Source organism: Lactuca virosa, chromosome 8, assembly GCF_052849685.1.
Source record: "Lactuca virosa cultivar CGN04683 chromosome 8, Lactuca_virosa_CGN04683_v6, whole genome shotgun sequence".
NCBI classification, from domain to species: domain Eukaryota; kingdom Viridiplantae; phylum Streptophyta; class Magnoliopsida; order Asterales; family Asteraceae; genus Lactuca; species Lactuca virosa.
This window is the reverse complement of record NC_136433.1, coordinates 292,171,576-292,183,941: the sequence shown is the minus strand read 5'-3', so window position 1 is coordinate 292,183,941 and position 12,366 is coordinate 292,171,576.

Below are 12,366 nucleotides of genomic sequence, written 5' to 3'. Positions count from 1 at the left end.
TATGAAAATTGGTGTTTGAATGTTTCTATTTTTAGCAATGTTGAAATGGATGTGATTCTTAGTTATGTTATGGATTCTTGTCGCCCGAGTTTCAATTGGATAGAAACTTGGAATCATACAACTTGTATTGTATGATTAATGAGAACCTTCATATTTGGAAAATTGAGACTAATTCCTTGACAAAGAGTCAAGTGAAGGACTAGGAGAGATGGTACACAATGTTGCGCACTGGTCAAGTCCACCACAAAGAACGATAAAATACTCGTCATGGTTTACTAGAAGTATGGTAAATATGGTTATGCTTAAAAGATTAAGTGTAATTCTGAATCATTGAAAATTTTCAATAATAGCAGAAAGAATAAGAATAATCAATTAGGAAGAAAGATAAAAGTTTCTCTAATCTGGATAGAAGGGAGAGTGATTTTGTATCATGTTTTATGATTGTCTTATTGATTGTGAAACCATATCATAATTAATCCTCTAAGTAAATGTTAGTGCACTAGTATGGCTAAGAAAAGGAATCAGAAATTGTTGAAATGGTTAAGTCAATAGGTGACTCATACTTCGTTCCAAAATCAAGTCTTAGAGTCGTACTCCAAAACTGTGATTTGAGTGACATCATCTTAAGAAGTTTTTAACACACTCATCAAATGTGGAGTAAAAGAAACTGTTTTTCTTAATCTTTCACGTTTGAAATTGGTAAGTTGTGATGTCTTGGATAAGACAAAGACCTACTAAGACCAATTGTGTGTAGTATTTTCCTTGATAAGGACCTACACTAACTCTTGAATATTTGTTTTGTCAATAAATGTTTCTTGCCAAGAGAATCTTATATGTCAAGAGATTAGTGGGAGTCTAAATGATCTTGAAAAGTTTCAAGAACTAATCAAGGGTAAACCTATTGTTAGACACTAGCACAGGACTTGAGGTTTGTAACCTATCGTGTTGACACATTTTTTTGTTTCTGTGCCATTCCAGTTTAAGTCAACTATGCATATGAGTTCTATGAGTCCTCAAATGATTGCATAGAGGCAAGACACCATGATCAATGGAAAGTACATTGATAGGTAGGGGCGAACTGCTAAAAGACTTGGAAGCAATGGTAGGACCCTTGATGGCAAGAAATAAAGAATGAACAAGTTCTGTCCATAAGAGTTTGGATTTGTCACAAACATTATCTTATGATTATGGTTATGACAAATTCACATGGATAGCAACACATACACCATAAAATCTAAGTGTCATAAGGTTTCTCTCCTTCATGAAAATGATTGTGAGGAAATGCTTTCACTAGGAAGATTTTAATGAGATAGCGATTATGTAAATTGCATTCTCAAATTCGATTATGATTACGGCATCCCTCTTCATAGCTCGAATTGTGAGATTTGGCAATTAGTCTAAACCTTTAGGACTTATTGCTATAAGTTCTAGAATTGTTTAGACACACATGTGAGCTATCTAAGGAAAGGTGTATGAATTGTTTTCTAGAAGCTTAGATAAAGGCTTATCGAAGCATATCGTATTAGAAATATGAACTTTGGAAGTCAATAAGTATTGCCTTCTAGAAGTCCAATGGTTTTCTGAATACGTGTCAAAGCTAGTGGGAGCATAAATGTTATGCTAGTATGGATATAATCATCATGTTAGTGGGAGCATGATTATTATTTTAAGTGTTGCAAGTTAGCAATGTTAATTATAGAAAACAATGGGTTCACATTGCAAAGTTGCAGGGGTTGAAAAGTTGTTTTGCTATAATTAAGGGAGAGAATATTATACTTCGTTTCAAAATCTAAAAGCGTGGATCGAGAAATTTTAGTCAAATTTAGTCAAATATATATGAATGTTATGTTGAAATGGTTCAATGTAAGGAAATTCTATATATAGAAAGGATAATTACGTTCTCAAAATTTGGTTATGATTACGGCATCCCCCTTCATAATCAAAATTATGAGAATATGGCAAATAGAAATATTATAGTAGGAGACTGGTAAAGTATCACGTCTTTATATAAGACATTATGAATTGCGTCCCATACGCTTTGGGTATAGGATCGATTGTATACGCTATAATATCCGACCGTTCTGATTTTCCAAGTGCTTAGGGCATTAAGAGGGAAAAGAATCAGAACCGGATTTGACTAAATTGATTAAACAATTGTCAAGGACAATCTGAGGTTCGCTAAGGATTGGTCGCTTGTGCGCAGTTGGAAGTAAAGTATTGAATGGAACATATTGACGTCATTATGAATAGATAAGACTCTATTAAGAATGAGTTGTCATATGGCAAATATGGAAATGTTTCCATATTGGGAGTTGGACGTTAAGAATCTATGTCTAGATTAGAAACTTTATGCAAGAAGGATGTTCAAAGGAATGTACTTTGAATGTGGGACTTCATAAATAGAGCACTTTGTAATTCCATTGGCCGAGTCTTGGTGACTTTGTGCTGTGGCATTACGAAAGGCTCGTTGCATAAAATGTTAGAATCTAACATATTCTAGTAGTGACGAGAATTTTGTGTTCTTACACTAACGATAAGGATTAGGAGTTGTGAAATGAGCATCATTGGAAATGTTTTCAATTGATCTATTTCACAAAGTATGGACTATAGGTAAACAGAGTGTGCATGCTTGGTGCATGGGACAACTGCTGTTATAATTCAAGTAATAAGTTGATTATCCGAAACATTATACAATGAATAATGTGTAATCAAAATGGTGACTAAATAAAAGGGGTTTTATTTATACTCAAAAGTTTGGGGCCATATTGGATTCAATTATTATTGTGTTTCACTTTGCATGTTTTAACGTCCCGAATAATAAGATTCTTCAAACCATCCACAGTCGCTCATACATTGGAATTAAATATGAAAGAAGACTATCATGAATTGGCTTGTAGATTGTCTAAAGTGTATTAGACATAGCAAAAGTTTGCTACAACGTTCATCGGTGCTTATGAATTAAGATTTGAGCATTGGATTAAACCCACGCTCACTTGGATCGCTTCATGGATTTTATCACGAGTGATTAGTGAGACGATAATATCTTATATTCTTGAAACCGAGACGTGTGAGTTGTAATTTACAAGTCGGTTGCACATTGATAATATGTAAACGCACCAGTAACTTGGTGTCATAAAACATATTGTTGTGTCTGATTTGATGAGTAGGTACAAGCGAGCATTAAGTCAAAGTTTATCCGTTCCTTTTACCCAATGTGGGATAAAAGCGATATCTGTGGGCCCCTCGATGATTTGTAGTAATGACACCCTAAGCGCTTGGCCAAGCCGGGACTAAGTTGATGAGTAGTAATGACACCCTAAGCGCTTGGCCAAACCGGGACTAAGTTGATGTGTTCAATTGTAGTCTATTGTCAGTCGTCACAAATCGGAAATCGGGAAACAACACATGAACAGAGAGTATGATTAAAATCCATGTCTCAGTTCATACGATATCTAGAATGGAGGAATATATGATCCTTTATCTAAAGGACGCGTTTCTGATAAGATCAGAGTTGACAGCGGCTTTTGAAAGCTACGATTGTTGATCAGGATCTAAAGTCATATGCCAAATAGTTATTAGACTTATCCAAGTGGGAGACTGTTGGATTAGGTGTCTAAGCCCATAACTATTTTGGTATGTACTTGACCCGATTGTGAGCATGGTCCTTTTGGGTTGCCTTCACCATAGCAACTGATAGGATGAATTAAGGAGAAAGAGGACTAATTATGATTTATTAATGTATTATAAGAATAATATATTAAAGGAGAAATCATATTGTTTAATTAATATTAGTCAAGAATTAATAATAATTAATTATGTGGCTAAAAGACATTAATTAAATAAAGGGGACTAGAACTGTCAATAGTGTGATAGTTGAATATTAGGCTAATGGACTCCATAGAAGTTGGAGTGGACGAAATCTACGGGGAAACCCATTAGAATTCGTCTAAGGCTTCTAAGGAGGGAGTCCATGGGATGCTTAGGGCCTAAGCAGTCAGATTAGGGTTTCCTTGTTTAAAGCCCTAATAGCCTCACTATATAAGGAACCCCTAAGCCTCCAAAAACGTGTGGAAGTGATCCCTTAGGGGTTCTTAGACGTTTTTGTTACTCCTCCTCCCTCTCCTAAGTCATCTTCTTGCATATGGTGTTTTGTGACTCCATTATAGGTGCAACATTTCAGGCACTAGGCTTTCAGAAGTCAATCACAATAAGGAATAGATTGTTATTGCTACATAACAATCAAAGTAAGATCTAAACTCTATTCTTTTGTCAATTCCGGGTATTGTATGATAGAATTAGGGTTTATGAGCTTTGGATGATTATTGCATGTTCATTAGACAAACTAGATCCAAAGCTTTAGGGTTTGCATGTACACCATAGGATTGATGTAGTACTCAAAACCCATCACCAAGCCCATCCTGTAACACCGTAAATTTTCGAACAATTTTTTTTTCATTTTAAAATCACATAAATCTCATCAACACATTTCACAAAAATCCCCAGTTGTCGAATTATCCCAAAACACATGATCATAATTGTTTGAATAAAATCCAGGATCCACAAAACATAAACTCCATCTCAAGTGTGTGTACAATCAAGCCGGCACCTTCCTGCGATCCTAACAAGTACTTGAAACACATTACACATAACACAGTAAGCACGAAGCTTAGTGAGTTCCCCAAAATACCACACATATCCCATTAGCCTCTCATGGCTATATCTCAAATAAGACCCTCTTGTCAATGTGTCTGAGTGGGACCCTCCGGTCCCACACTCGGGTGGACCCTCTGGTCCTAACTCAATAAAGCTCAGAATAATACACAACATAAATCACAAAGACATAATGCAGGATATCACAATACTCAATAATAGAATACAAGACCCTCCGGTCACACAAATTACCACTCAAGGTAAGTATAGTGAGAAGACTCACCTCGTAAGCAAGCAAATGAATCTCGTACACGAAACACCAATCTAGCCTCCGCTTAATCACATACGATAATTATCTCTAATTAACACTTAAATCACAACTCTAAGTAAACCAAGCTATTTTCTCTCTTTAATCTCTTGGAATGGATAAAAGACCATTTTACCCCTCCATGGTCTTCCTATTCTCTGCCTTGACCAAATCCTAAAGTCAACAGTAGTCAACACTTGAGTCAACAGTCCAGGTTTACCCAACTTGTCGAGTGCACCTATGTGACTCACCGAGTCCCCTTGCTCCTTCAGAATGTCGCAAAAACCAAACCCAACTCGTCAAGTTGTCTCATCAACTCGTCGAGTTACTCATATCAAGACTCATCAGGGAAAACCCTAGCCGACTCGTCGAGTCAGTTCTCCTACTCGTCGAGTCCGTTCAGACTCTATTCTCATTCAGACGTTTTAAGGCAGATTTACAACACCAAACTCTAGATCTAGCCTCCCAAGGCTGGTATACCACGTAAAGCTACAAGCTTTACATCCATGCATGGCATTTAGGGCTTGAAATGCCAAAATAAGTTCTATTTAGGGTCTTAAGCACACAAGTTTATCTATAACTAAATAAAGTCTGGACCTTTGGATTCTAGGGACCTCACATGGTCCAGATCTGACGTATCAATCACTTGGTACACTCAAAGCCTCAATAAAGATGAAATAAGCCCCAAAACTCCACAAAATGAGATCTAATCAAACTAGTGAGCAAGGTAGAGACTTTTTACCTTCTACAGAAGCTCTAGATGAAATAACACCAGATCCCACAGCCTCTTCTCGTTCCTTGCTTGATACTCTTCCCTTCTTCTTCACAAAGTTCACCAAAATGCCCAAAGATTAGCTCTCTTTCTCTCTTAGCTCACTAACACGATTAGGGTTTCACACAGGGGGATTGGGTGGCTGGTGAGGCGGAAATGAGGGCTTAAGGCCCTTTAAATAGGGCACAAACCCAGAGATTTAGGGTTTCCTCACACAACGCCAACTCGGCGAGTCGACTCTCATACTCATCGAGTTGGTCATTAAACCCACGTGGCCAGCCCGACTCTACTCGACGAGTTGGACTATCAACTCGGCGAGTCACTCCGTCAACCCTAAAAAATATAAATAAATAAATATTATACTTGGGAGTCGGGATGTTACAATTCTCCCCCACTAGAATCAGACTTCGCCCTCGAAGTCATGCTCCAGAAACAACTTTGGGTACTGCTCGTGCATCTCGGACTCCGGCTCCCAAGTCCACTCGGATCTCCTGCGGTGCTCCCACTGCACCTTAACCAGACACACCTCCTTGTTCCTCAGGGTCTTGACTTTGCTATCCAAAATTGCTATTGGTCTGTCAATGTAATTCAGGCTAGCATCCACCTGAATGTCCTCTAAGGGTACCACTGCTGTCTCATCGGCTACACGCTTCCTCAAGTGGGACACGTGGAAAGTGTTATGAATCTGGCTCAACTCTGCAGGTAACTCCAACCGATAAGCTACCTTCCCCACTCTTGCAGCCAGTCTGAAAAGACCGATATATCTAGGACCCAACTTTCCCCGCTTCCTGAATCAGATCACCCCTTCCACGGGGATACCTTCAGGAGGACAAAATCTCCAACCTGGAACTCTAGCTCGGATCATCGTCTGTTTGCGTAGCTCTTCTGGCGATTCTGAGCTATCAGTAGCCTCTGTCTGACCTGATGTATCCGCTCAGTCGTCTTGAGCACTATCTCAGTGCTACCCATCACTTTCTGTCCTACCTCTCCCCAACAGATGGGAGTCCGACACCTCCTCCCATATAAGATCTCAAAGGGAGGTATTCCAATACTAGAATGATGGTTGTTGTTATAAGAAAACTCAGTTAAGGGCAAATAGGTGTCCCAACTTCCTCCGAAGTCCATAACACATGCACATCACCCATATCGCGTCGACACCTCACGCGGTTCTCGGTAGCTTGGTGATAAAATCCATGGAAATTTGTTCCCACTTCCACTGGGGAACCTCTAAAGGCTGTAACAAACCATGCGGACGCTGGTGCTCCGCCTTAACCCGGCGACAGGTCAAGCACCTCTCAATAAGCCATGCCACATCCCTCTTCATACAGGGCCACCAGTAATCTCTCTTCAGATCCAGATACATCTTAGTGGCTCCTGGATGGATCGAGAATCTCGATCTATGTGCCTCCTCCATCAGTATACGCCGAGCCCCACCTGTATAGGGCACCCAAATCCGCCCACGAAAAGTCATGAGCCCCCGACTATCCGTCTCAAACTCAGAAACCTGACCGATCACCCGCTCCCTCTTGCGGTTCTCCAGTCTCACGGCCTCCACTTGGGCCTCTCGGATGGTATCTAGGACTGGAGTCATCACCGTCATCCTCATGCATACGTCTCGAATCGGAGCACTCTTTGCTCTACGGCTCAAGGCATCGGCTACCACATTAGCCTTGCCTGGGTGATATAAGATCTCGCAGTCGTAGTCTTTCACTACATCCAACCACCTCCTATGCCTCATATTCCGGTTGGGTTGATCCATAAGGTACTTCAGACTATTATGGTCTATGTATATGGTACACAGGACTCCATACAAATAGTGGCGCCAAATCTTGAGGGCGAACACCACCGCCCCCAACTCCAAATCATGGGTGGGATACCTCGTCTCATGAGGCTTCAACTGCCTCAATACATATGCAATCACGTGTCCCCCTGCATCAACTCCCATCCCTGATATAGATGCATCACAGTAAACTACGAAGTCCTCCACTCCCTCGGGAAGGGCTAACACCGGGCCTTCTCACAATATTTGGCGAAGAATCTCAAATGAGGCCTACTGCTCGGGCCCCCAAGCAAAATTAACACCTTCTGGGTCAATCTGGTGAGCGGAACAGCAATCTTGGAGAAGTCTCATATAAATCTCTGATAGTAACCGGCCAAACCCAGAAAACTCCTGATCTCGGACGGGGATCTCGGCACCTCCCATCTCATAACTGCCTCAATCTTGGCCGGGTCGAGCAATATCCCATTCTGATTCACGAGATGTCCCAGGAACTGGACCTCTCGTAACCAAAAATCGTACTTGGAGAATTTGGCATAAAGCCTCTCCGACCTCAATACTCCAGGAATCTCTCTAAGATGCTCCTCGTGCTACTCTCTGGTTCTCGAATACACCAAAATATCGTCGATGAACATGATCACCGATCGATCCAACATAGGCCTGCACACCCGGTTCATGTGATCCATGAATGTCGCCGGTGCGTTGGTGAGCCCGAAAGGCATCACCACAAACTCGTAGTGCCCATAACGAATCCTAAAAGCCGTATTCTGGATATTCTCCTCGCAAACTCTCATCTGATGATATCCAGATCTCAAATCAATCTTGGAGAACCAAGATGCCCCCTGCAACTGATCGAACAAGTCGTCGATCCTCGGTAGTGGATAACGGTTTTTGACCGTCAGCTTGTTCAACTCCCAGTAATCATTGCACATCTAGTGTGAACCATCCTTTTTCTTGACAAAAAGGATCGGTGCTCCCCACGGTGAGCTACTCGGTCTGATAAAACCCTTCCTCAACAGCTCCTGGAGTTGTGAGGATAACTTCTGCATCTCAGGCGGTGCAAGGCAATAAGGTGCCTTGGCAATAGGTGTCGCACCCAAAATCAAATCAATCCGGAACTCTACCTACCTCTCGGTAGGCACAACTGGAAACTCCTCGGGGAAAACATCCGGGAACTCGCACACTATCGGAACCTCGGAGATAGAACTCGGCCTCTCTGTAGCAACCCGCGTATCCATCACATACACCAAAAAGCCCATACAACCCTGCTGTAGACTCTGTCTTGCTCTGGCAGCATAGCAGAAAGTTGATCCAGATCTGGTACCCTCGCCATACACCGTACGAACTCCCCCACTAGGGTCTCGTATGTTCACCATCTGATGCTCACAGTCGATCACAGCTCCGAACCGACTCAACCAGTCCATGCCCACTATGACACAGACATCACCCATGGCTATCGGTACCAAATCTATTGGAAACTCAACACCAAAAATCTCTAATACACATCCTCGAAATACATCAGTGGCAAAAACCGCATGCTCGTCGGCTATAGAAACCCTCAGAGGTCGACTCAACACCTCTCGCCTGACACTGGTGTGACGACTAAAAGCTAAAGACACGAAGGATCGACTCGCACCCGAGTCAAATAACACCAAAGCAGGTACAGAACTCACAATAAAAGTACCTATATACAACACACTATAAGCAAACACAAATCTCCGAATAACAGGAATAAGGAAATACGTACCAGCCACGACATCAGGTGTTGTACGGACCTCCTCCGATGTCAGCTGAAAAGCTCTCCCGCGAGCCTTCAGTGCCTCGACCTTCGTTGGTCGACTATCATTAGTTCGCAAAGCAGTAGGAGCGGAACCCTGGGCTGATCCCTAAATGAGTTGAGGGCACTCGGCCTTCCGATGGCCGATCTGGTTGCAGTGAAAGCAAACTACAAATCCTTTGGGGCAATCCTCCACCAGGTGCCCCTCTTTGCCACATTTGTAGCAAATCCCTGTCCGACACGATCCCTCGTGACTCTTTCCGCACTTTCCACAAGTGCGGCCCTTCTCAGCCCCAAACCCTTGTATCAGCGGGCTTTGCCCACTTCGTCGCCTGCTGCGACTGCACTGGTCTCCGGTCTCTCCCCTGAGACTCCCCATCCTCCCTAGCCTGTAACTCTAACTCAATATCCCTACGCCTGGCATTGGTCTGCAGCTCATTCAATGTCCGGTATGACGAGTTCGCCATGAACTCTCGTATATCCCTCCTCAGTATGCTCAGATATCGGCTCACACATGCCTACTCAGTAGATACGTGCTCAGGGCAAAACAGCGCTCTCTCATGGAACATCCTCATGACCTCGGTCACAGTTTCTGTCTTCTGCTTAAGAGACAGAAACTCCTGGGCCTACTGTTTCCTCTCCACCGGGGAAACATACTCATCTTGAAACAACTGTGTAAACCTCTCCCATGTCACTGCATCATGATCTGCAGGAGTAAAGTTGGCAGTCACAAACTTCCGCCAGTCCTTCGCTCCCAAGCGAAACTGGATCATTGCGAACCGGACTCTCAGGTGCTCTGGGCATGAACACGTGTAAAAACATCCCTCAATGTCGGAGATCCATCTCATAGCTGCAATAGGATCATGTTTCCCATCAAACTCTGGTGGCTTCGTGTTGCTGAACTCCCAAAACAACGAGTCACCCCCTTGCAGTCTCGAAGCAGCTAGGGTTTCGGTGGCTGCGGCAGCAGCAGCCTCAGTAACAGCAGCATAGAGCTCATCAAAGGTCTCAATCAACGTGGTCTTAATAGACCCAAACATCTCCGGTATCGCCTCTCGGATATGATCATCCTCGTCACTGGTACCACTGGTGCTCCCTGTGTTGTGGCGTGTACCCACCATAATGTCTCTGAAACACAACACGAAAATAATCAGAGACTTACTTGAGCATACTCACACTCGGTTACCCGCCCCTACATGCTCCTTAGTATCCTAAGGATTCTTACTTGGGCTGCATACAGATCTGGTATTTTCAGTAGTACGGGACCAATACTACCTTCCACACCAACCTGTAGTCATCCCAAGTCCTCCTCCTAGGATCCTAACTCACAGTACTCTATCCCTCACAGATTTCAAACTACTCTCTCGGTAGGTCCCTCATATACTCATCTAGGTATCTCCCCTAGATTATCCCTCAACTCAGAACTCTCTCTCTAAGTGATTTCCTGCTAAATACTCCTACACAGGATATACTCAGGTAGCAGCAACTCCTAGGCTAAGGCATCACAAATCAGGCAACACTATCCCTAAATATGAAATACATATCCTATCATCTAGCATGCATCCCTAACATCTCATAAATATCTCATAACACAAATAAGTAAGGGTATTTTGGGAAATCACCGTCCGGGCTCTGGCTGATTGTACACACTGATCCAACTCGTTTTCTCTTAAAACTCTTGCTCGTTTTTAGAAAAATCATTTCTTTTGAAATTTTTTCTCAAATCCTCAGTTTGAGTCCAGACACACCCAAAGGTATATCTGAATCCCTCAAACCAAGGCTCTGATACCAACTTGTAACACCGTAAAATTTCAAACAAATTTTTTTTTCATTTTAAAATCACATAAATCTCATCAACACATTTCACAAAAATCTCGAGTTGTCGAATTATCCAAAAGCACATGATGATAATTGTTTGAATAAAATCCAAGATCCACAAAACATAAACTCCATCTCAAGTGTGTGTACAATCAAATCGGCGCCTTCCCGCGATCCGGAGAAGTACCTGAAACACATAACACATAACACGGTAAGCACGAAGCTTAGTGAGTTCCCCAAAATACCACACATATCTCAGTAGCCTCTCATTGATATATCTCAAATAAGACCCTCCGGTCAATGTGTCTCAGTGGGACCCTCCGGTCCCACACTCGGGTGGACCCTCTGGTCCTAACTCAATAAAGCTCAGAATAATACACAACATAAATCACAAAGACATAATGCAGGATATCACAATACTCAATAATAGAATACAAAACCCTCCGGTCACACAAATTACCACTCAAGGTAAGTATAGTGAGAAGACTCACCTCGTAAGCAAGCAAATGAATCTCATACACGAAACACCGATCTAGCCTCCGCCTAATCACATACGATAATTATCTCTAATTAACACTTAAATCACAACTCTAAGTAAACCAAGCTATTTTCTCTCTTTAATCTCTTGGAATGGATAAAAGACCATTTTATCCCTCATAGATTTCAAACTACTCTCTCGGTAGGTCCCTCATATACTCATCTAGGTATCTCCCCTAGATTATCCCTCAACTCAGAACTCTCTCTCAAAGTGATTTCCTGCTAAATACTCCTACACAAGATATACTCAGGTAGCAGCAACTCCTAGGCTAAGGCATCAGAAATCAGGCAACACTATCCCTAAATATGAAATACATATCATATCATCTAGCATGCATCCCTAACATCTCATAAATATCTCATAACACAAATAAGTAAGGGTATTTTGGGAAATCACCGTCCGGGCTCTGGCTGATTGTACACACTGATCCAACTCGTTTTCTCTTAAAACTCTTGCTCGTTTTTAGAAAAATCATTTCTTTTGAAATTTTTTCTCAAATCCTCAGTTTGAGTCCAGACACACCCAAAGGTATATCTGAATCCCTCAAACCAAGGCTCTGATACCAACTTGTAACACCGTAAAATTTCAAACAAATTTTTTTTTCATTTTAAAATCACATAAATCTCATCAACACATTTCACAAAAATCTCGAGTTGTCGAATTATCCAAAAGCACATGATGATAATTGTTTGAATAAAATCCAAGATCCACAAAACATAAACTCCAT